Source organism: Callorhinus ursinus, unplaced genomic scaffold, assembly GCF_003265705.2.
Source record: "Callorhinus ursinus isolate GAN/ISIS: 27379988/994484 unplaced genomic scaffold, GSC_fseal_2.0 scaffold23, whole genome shotgun sequence".
NCBI lineage: Eukaryota > Metazoa > Chordata > Mammalia > Carnivora > Otariidae > Callorhinus > Callorhinus ursinus.
The window spans coordinates 10,903,696-10,913,084 of NW_027397085.1; positions in this window are offsets into that span (position 1 = coordinate 10,903,696).

Here is a 9,389-nt window from a genome sequence, read left to right on the forward strand (position 1 = left end):
CCCAAAATGCCATCCCCAGAACCCTGCTGAGGGTCCTGGAGGCCCTTTCTTTCTTTCTCTTTTCTTTTTTCTTTTTTTTTTTTTTTTTCTTTTCTTTTCTTTTCTTTCTTTCTTTCTTTTTCTTTCTTTCTTTCTTTCTTTCTTTCTTTCAAGATTTTATTTATTTATTCGACAGAGAGAGAGACAATGAGAGAGGGAACACAAGCAGGGGGAGTGGGAGAGGGAGAAGCAGGCTTCCCGCGGAGCATGGAGCCCGATGTGGGGCTCGATTCCGGGACCCTGGGATCATGACCTGAGCTGAAGGCAGATGTGCTTTTTTTTTTTCAGTATCCTTTTTTTTAAAATTTTATTTTATTATGTTGTGTTAGTCACCATACATCATTAGTTTTTGATGTAGTGATCCACGATTCATTGTTTGCGTATAACACCCAGTGCTCCATGCAGTACGTGCCCTCTTTAATACCCATCACCAGGCTAACCCATCCCCCCACCCTCTCCCCTCTAAAACCTTCAGTTTGTTTCTCAGAGTCCATAGTCTCTCATGGTTCGTCTCTCCAATTCCCCCCCCTTCATTTTTCCCTTCCTTCTCCTAATGTCCTCCCTGCTATTCCTTATGTTCCACAAATAAGTGAAACCATATGATAACTGACTTTCTCTGCTTGACTTATTTCACTTAGCATAATCTCCTCCAGTCCCATCCATGTTGATGTAAAAGTTGGGGATTCGTCCTCTCTGATGACTGAGTAATATTCCATTGTATATATGGACCACATCTTCTTTATCCATTCATCTGTTGAAGGGAATCTCGGCTCTTTCCACAGTTTGGCTATTGCGGACATTGCTGCTATGAACACTGGGGTACATATGGCCCTTCTTTTCACTACATTTGTGTCTTTGGGGTAAATAGACAGTAGTGCAATTGCTGGGTCATAGGGTAGCTCTATTTTTAATTTTCTGAGGCACTTCCACACTGTTTTCCAAAGTGGCTGTACCAACTTGCATTCCCACCAACAGTGTAAGAGGGTTCCCCTTTCTCCACAACCTCTCCGACATTTGTTGTAATGACAGAGCTACCCAGGCGCCCCCAAAACAATTTTCAGTACAATGCTAAGACTTTGCTGACCTTCTTCACTTTGTTGGCATTTGCACTCCTCGTGTAAAAGCAATACTAGATTAAACTGCTGCACCTTAGGAAGAATCAAGGCACTGGTGCCAAACTGCACTAATATATTGTATTCTTTACCTCCTTGCAATCATAGCATACAAAATTTAAAATTGTTTCAATAAGCCAATCTAAGAATGTCCTTGACAAAGGGGTAAAAATTATTCATTTCATTAAATGTTCACACTAGCATACACATCTTTTTAATGTGTGGAGAGAAATGGTAAGTACTTACGTTGCATGCCCAAGTAAGATGGTTGTCTCCAGAAAATGCACTTGTGTGACTGAGTATTCACACAAAAATACAAATTTTGTAAAATTTGTATACACCCCCTTAAGCTGCAGCTTTACAGTACTTTTCTGCTAAAAAATACCAGTGATATTAACACATGTATTTTTTGACATTATATAATGAGATATGGGAACATTTGAAAGATCTCTACAACTCAACCAACAACTATTTTCAAAATAGCCAATGCATGCTATTACAAAATCAAATGAGTCATCAAAGTGGTAGATAGACTAATGGATTTTAATGTAGCAGAATACAAAAAGTTAATTGATACAGTTTCCAATTCAGTCTACATTGCAACAGCACTCTAAGAAACTACCATATGTCAGGTTTGGTGTGGTAACAAAGAAGAATATCTAGAATTATCTAGAAAGGCTATGAAAATAGTTTTCCCTTTTCCAACTCCTTATCTGTGTGAGACCAGATTTTCTTTGTACGTTTCAACCAAAATATATCACAACAGATTGAATGCACAGATATGAGAATCCAGCTGTCTTCTATTAAGCCAGACATTAAAGAGTTTTGAAAAATGTAAAACAATGCCACTCTTCTCAAATTCTTTTTTGGAAAATATCATTTTATCATAAAAACACATCATTTACATTAATATATAATAGGTTTTAAAATAGTTTCTAATTTCTAATGTGATAAACGTGGATAGATATCCCATAAATCTCTCAGGGTCCTCAATAATTTCTGAGAGTGTAAAGGCGTCCTAACTGAAGTTTGAGAACTACTACCAGAGGGATAAGCATAGACAAAATTGGGAGTATATAGGAGGGCCACTTAAAGTTAGTCCTAATGGAAGACTTTCTAGGAGAATTGTTGCTTGTGCTGAATTTTAAATAAACAGGAATTAGCCAGGCTGGGGGAGAGGGGGGTAGGCAATGAAGGGCATTCCAGACTGAGTATGAGGAATATACAAATGCAGAGAGGTATGGGAGCCCAACTGAGGTTCAGAATATTCAAAATTTATTCTTGCTAGACCAAAGGATGGTTAGAGATACATGAGAAAGAATAAGATTTGATGAAAGGTGCTATTTGTCATGGTAAGAGGTTACTTTATTATACACTTTATACACTATTGAGAGCCATTGAAGACCTTTGAGCAGGAGAATGACCATGATGAGGTTCATGTTTTAGAATGATTGTTGTCACTGCAACATGAAGATACATTGAAAAGGGTGGTGACTAGGGAAGCCTGCGTAGCTCAGTCAGTTAAGCCACCTGCCTGCAGCTCAGGTCATGATCCCAGGGTTCTGGGATGGAGCCCCACGTCAGGCTCCCTGCTCAGCTGGGAGTCTGCTTCTCCCTCTCCTTCTGCCCCTCACCTCTGCTTGTGCTCTCACTCTCTCTGTCTCTCTCAAATAAATAAAAAATGCTAAAAAAAGAAAAAAAGAAAAGAAAGAAAGAAAGAAAGAAAGAAAGAAAGAAAGAAAGAAAGAAAAGAAAGAAAGAAAGAAAGAAAGAAAAAGAGAAAAGGGTGGATACTAGAGGCAAAAGAACTGGATCAAAGGGTAAGTGGAGGTAATCAGAAAGCAAGGAATAGTCCCAAATTTGGGAAGGACTGACCCATTTGAAAATAAAATGAATAAAGGCTATCCACTTGGAAAAAATATAAATGGGCATACACTCAGTTTTAGACACAATTACAGGTGTTTTTTTGGTCCTTCTGAAGCCCAACCATGGATCCCTAAAATTAACAGTCACAAGTCTAGAATAGCTGTCCTCTGACTTCAGTATACATCAAAGTCACCTAGAGGGAATGTTAAAACAGACTGCTGGCTTCCTCCCAAGTAGGTCTGGAGTGGGGCCTGAAAATTTAAATTTCTAACAAGTTCCCAAGTGCTGCTGCTGCTGGTGACCTGAGAACCCCACTTTCAGAACCCCTGGTTTAGAAGGTCATAAGAGCAGTACTCAGTACATTTACTAAGCTACTGTTGATGGTAAGACAGACGGAGGAATTTGTTTCTGGCCTGGGGGATTGTGTAAAAGTGTCATAACTTAGGACCAAAAATCGGAAGGAAAGGCAGCTTTGAGAGGAATGAGCAAACAAATATTGAGGTCCATTACGGACAAGTTTCTGCAATGAAGTTGAGAGAAAATATCTAGAACTAAGATACAGTATGTGACTTAAGCTTGAAAGGAGATACAGTTATGCCAGGCACATATGTAGAGGAGGCACAGTGGGTAACATTAAAGGGATACAAATAACAAACAACCAAAAACAAAATCAAGGCAGCACATAAAGGGGAGGGGGTGTAGTCACCAAACCTAAAGGAGGAAAAAATCCTAATTAGGAAAAAGTGAGGCATGGGGAGGAAAGAATGCTGAAAAGTATCACATTCTGTAGAGATGACAGAATCAGGGACAAGATGTGCCCATTGGTAGATATAATGTGACTATTGAGACAAAAGCTGTATGAACCAGTTTAGAGAAGCAAAGTGCACAGCCTCACTTCTCTTGATTCCTCTGTGAATCTTCCAGCAAAACTTCCCAACCCTGGGCCTGTCCCAGTCCTGCCGTTTTGGCCAATGCCAAACCGCTCCACCCTGGGAGAGTTTTCAGATAAGCTTTAGAAACCCAACCTTTATGCCATGTTCTGTCTCCAACCTCATGGCCCCCCATTTGCAGATATTTCTTCATCACATAGGCTTCTTGGTTTCATCTCCCTACCAACACCTCCTAAAACAGTAAGACAAGCAGTGACAAACTTTCGGTGCAGAGAAGCCTCCTCACATAGGTTCAGGACTATAACAGCAAACCAGAAACCAAAAATAAGAAAGATAAACTCCAATAAATATATTAACAACAAAAAAAAGAAAGATATACATTAAAATCATATGCAATTCTTGGATCTAGAATCTGGAATTGGACTCTGGAGGGAGCAGCTTTAGGAGTCTAGCCACAGGAAGAAAATGTTTAATCTGTGAAGCTATGTAGATGAGTGTGGATTGTACTTACAAGAGGCTGTGGTGCCTTTGGTCTTGTTTTGCTTTTTGAACAAATGAGATCTCCAATGAATCTACTCTATGGAATTTTAAAGGAAATTTTGACAGAGAATAATTTAGAAGTACCATCAAGTAAGGAAAGATCTTTAAGTAGCCCTATCTTTGAAGGAAGTGCACTGATTGTAGACTGAATACAGCAAGAAAGCACTGGGAGGAAGGTTTTTTATTTTATTTTATTTTATTTATTTATTTGACAGAGAAAGACACAGCGAGAGAGGGGACACAAGCAGGGGGAGTGGGAGAGGGAGAAGCAGGCTTCCCGCGGAGCAGGGAGCCTCATGCGGGGCTTGATCCCAGGACCCTGGGATCATGACCTGAGCAGAAGACAGATGCTTAACGACCGAGCCACCCAGGCGCTCCTGGGAGAAAGGTTAATAACTAAAAGGGATTAGAAGTGGAGAGCTTTGCATGCATGAATGCACTATGTGTGTGTACGTATGTGTTCATGTGTAGAGTGCTTTGAAATAGGACTCTTCCAGAAATGAGGCAGAAATTCTTAGTCTTTCCTGTGCTTAACCACATCACCCTCTTCTTTCAGAATCCAGAACTCTCCGTTAGTTCATGATGTCTCTAGTGAGCTGATTCTGAAAACTTATCATTTGGCATTAATTTTTTTAATGACTAAAAATTACTCTAGATAGCTTAAACAGAAGGGAAAGTATAGGCAATGATGGCGAGGTTATTTCATGAAGTGCAAGTGTACAACCAAATCTTTGGAAGAAGTATGACTAGGACATATTTAGAATAGACTTTGGCTACTCTAAGAAAACAGAAAGTATGTACGAAGACAACTACGATATTTAATAGAATTTTGGGCAGAATTGCACATAGAAATCTTAGGAAAGGAATTGACCAGAGCAATTCTGGAAACTCTAGCTGGAGACATTCATAGACCATCTCAAGATTGTTGCCAAGGGGCACCTGGGTGGCTCAGTCAGTAAAGCATCTGACTCTTGGTTTCTGCTGCCCCGCCCACTTCCCCACCCACTGTGTGCACTGTCTTCCTCTCTCTCTCTATCTAAAATAAATAAATATTTTTTAAGGGGTGCCTGGATGGCTCAGTCGTTAGGCGTCTGCCTTCGGCTCAGGTCATGATCCCAGTGTTCTGCGATTGAGCCCCACATCGAGCTCCCTGCTCAGCAGGAAGCCTGCTTCTCCCTCTCCCACTCCCCCTGTTTGTGTTCTCTCTCTTGCTGTGTCTCTCTGTCAAATAAATAAATAAAATCTTAAAAATAAATAAATAAATAAATATTTTTTTAAAAGAATGTTGCCAGGGTGCCTGGGTGTCTCAGTCAGTTGAGCGTCTGCCTTTGGCTCAGGTCATGATCACAGAGTCCTGTGATTGAGGCCCACATCGGGCTCCCTGCTCAGTGGGAACCTGCTTCTCCCTCTCCCTCTGCCGCGCCCCTTGCTTGTGCTCTCTCTCTCTCTGTCAAATAAATAAATAAAATTAAAAAAAAAAAGAGTGTTGCCAATAAGGTAAATCAACTCCAGTGATTCCCCAGTTTTTGGCAATCAATGATCTGCTTTCTGTTTCTGTACATTTGGCTTTTTTTGGAAATTATATACAAATGTAGGGCGCCTGGGTGGCTCAGTCGGTTAAGCGGCTGCCTTCGGCTCAGGTCATGATCCCAGGGTCCTGGGATCGAGCCCCACATCGGGCTCCTTGCTCCGCGGGAAGCCTGCTTCTCCCTCTCCCACTCCCCCTGCTTGTGTTCCTGCTCTCGCTGTGTCTCTCTGTCAAATAAATAAATAAAATCTTTAAAAAAAAAAAAAAGAAATTATATACAAATGTAGTTATACAATACATGATCATGAGTATCTAACTTCTATCACCAAGCCTAGTGTTATTGAGGTTCATGCATATTGGAGCATGTATCAATAGTTTTATTCCTTTTTAGTGCCAAATACAAATAGTGTTGTATGAATATTCAGTATTTTGTTGATTTGCTCAACAGTTGATGGACATTTGGGTTGTTTCTAGTTTGGAGCTATTATGAATAAGGCTACTACGAACATTCATGTATAAATCTATTTCTTTTGGGTAGATATCTCAGAGTAGAATAGCTGGCTCATATGGTCAGTTTGTTTAACTTTTCAAGAAAGTGGCAAACTGTTTTCTAAAGAGGCTGTACCATTTTATATTCCTATTAGCAATATATGAGAGTTACAAATGCTCCATATCTTTATCAACACTTAGTATTATCAATCTTTTTTATTATAGCCATTCTAGTGTGTTTGTACTGGTATTTCATCATGGTTTTAATTTTGATTGCTCTAATACTAATAATGTTGAACAACTTACGATGAGCTAATTAGCCATTCACATATCTTCTTTGATGATACATCTATTCCAATAGTCAAATCTTTCATCATATTTTAATGAGGTCGTTTGTCTCTTTTCAAAGAGTTGAAGGAGTTCTTCATGATTCTAGATACAAATCTATTATCAGACATGACTCGCAAATATTTCTTCTTCATCTGTAACTTGTGTTTTAATTTTTTATAGTGTCTTTTTTTTGCTAAAGATCTTATTTATTTATTTGACAGAGAGAGAGCAAGAGAGCAGAAGCAGAGGGAAAAGGAGAAGCAGGCTCCCCGCTGAGCAGGGCTCCATCCCAGGACCCTGGGATCACAACCTGAGCGGAAGGCAAATGCTTAACTGACTGAGCCACCTAGGTGCCCCTTAATAGCGTCTTTTAAAGAGTAAAAGTTTTTTATTCTGATGAAATCCAAATTATCAATGTTTTCTTTTATTTTTTATGTTTTTATTGTCACATCAAAGAAATCTTTGCTTCTCCCAAGTTCACAAAGATTTTCTTTTTCTCCTTTCTCCTTTTTCCTTTTTTTTTTTTTAAGTAGTCTCTACACCCAGCATGGGGCTTGAACTCATGACCCCAAAATCAAGAGTCCCACACGCCTTCTGGGCACCCCACAAAGATTTCCTTTTTTTTTTTTCTGGAAACTTTTAGTTTTATCTCTTACATTTAGGTATCTGATCGATCCTTAGTTAAATTTTATGTGTTGTGTTAGGTAAGGGTCATTGTTCTCTTCACTGTTCCTCCTTTGCCTCTTCTCCTTCTTCTTCTTCTTCATATATCAAATTGTTTTAACCCCATTTGCTGAAAGAACTATCCATTCCCCATTGCATTATCTGAGCAACTTCGTCAGAATTCAATTGACCATAAGTTGAAGGATTTATTCTGAACTCTAAATTCTGTTCTACTCATCTACATACCACACTGTTTTAATTACTATATTCATAATAAGTTTTGAAATTGAGTAGTGTGAGCCATCCAAATTTCTTCTTCTTTTCCAAAAGTCTTTTAACTATTCTATGTCCTTTTCACTTCCTTGTAAACTTTAGGATCAGCTTATACATTTCTACAAAAACAAAAGCAAAAACAAAAAAAACCTGCTGGGATTGTGATAAGGATGGCACTGACTCCATATGTCAGTTTTGGAGAAATTGTCATTTTAACAATCCTGAGATTTCCATTCCATGAACCTAGAATTTCTCTCCATTTATTTAGATCTTCGTCACTTTCTCTCAGCAGTGTTTTGTAGTGTTTTTGTACTTCTTTTAAAATGTATTTCATGGGCGCCTGGGTGGCTCCGTCGTTAAGCGTCTGCCTTCGGCTCAGGTCATGATCCCAGGGTCCTGGGATCGAGCCCCGCATCGGGCTCCCTGCTCTGAGGGAAGCCTTCTTCTCCCTCTCCTACTCCCCTTGCTTGTGTTCCTTCTCTCACTGTCTCTCTCTGTCAAATAAATAAATAAAATCTTTAAAGAATAAATAAAATAAAATGTATTTCAAAGTATTTTATTCTTTTTGATGTTATTGGAAATAGGATGGTTTTCTTAATTTCATTTTTGAACTGTTCTTTGCTGGTATATAGATATAAAATTATTTTTATATGTTCTTGAGACCTTGCTAAACTTGTTTAATAGGTTTTTTTGTTGATTACTTTCAATTTTCTTTTTTTTTAAAGGATTTATTTATATATTTGTCAGAGAGAGAGAGCGAGAGAGCACAAGCGGGGGCTGGGGAGCGGGAGGCAGAAGGAGAAACAGGCTCTCTGCTGGGCAAGGAGCCCACTGAGACACTTGATACTAGGACCCTGGGATCATGACCTGAGCCGAAGACAGATGCTTAACAGACTAATCCACCCAGGCATCCCAACTCTCTATTTTCTATATACAAGATCATGTCATCTGTCAATAAGAGTAATTTTATTTCTTTTTTCTTCCTTCTAAGATGTATGCTTTTATTTTTTCTTTTCTTAATGCCCTCACTAGAGCCTCCAGTACAATGTTGAGAAGAACTGATGAGAACAGACATCCTTGTCTTATTCCTGATCCTTGGAAGAAGCAATCAGTCATTCACCATTAAGTATGAGGTTAGCTTGGTTTTATTAAGAGACTTTTTATTAGGCGAGGAAAGTTCTATTACATTCCTAAATTATTGAAAGTTTTCACCATGAATGGATGCTGGATTTTTTAAATGCTTTTTTCTCCATCTACTGAGATGATCATGGTATTTCTAGGATAAATTCCACTTGGTCATGTTATGTAATCCTTTTTGTATGTTGCTAGATTTGGCTTGCTGATACTTTGTTAAGGATTTTTTTTATGAGGGATATTGGTTTTTGGTTTTCTTTTTTCACAATGTATTTATCTGTCTGGCTGTGATGTCAAGATAATACTGGCCTCGTTGCATGAATTGGGAAGTATTCCTTCTTTCTCTATTTTGTAAAGGAGTTATGTATGAATGACATATTTCTTCTTTAATTAGAATTCACCTGTGAAGCCAACTGCCCCTGGGATTTTCTTTCTTTCCTTTTTTCTTTCTTTCTTTCTTTTTTTCTTTCTTTCTTCCTTCTTTCTTTCTTTCTTTCTTTCTTTCTTTCTTTCTTTCTTTCTTTC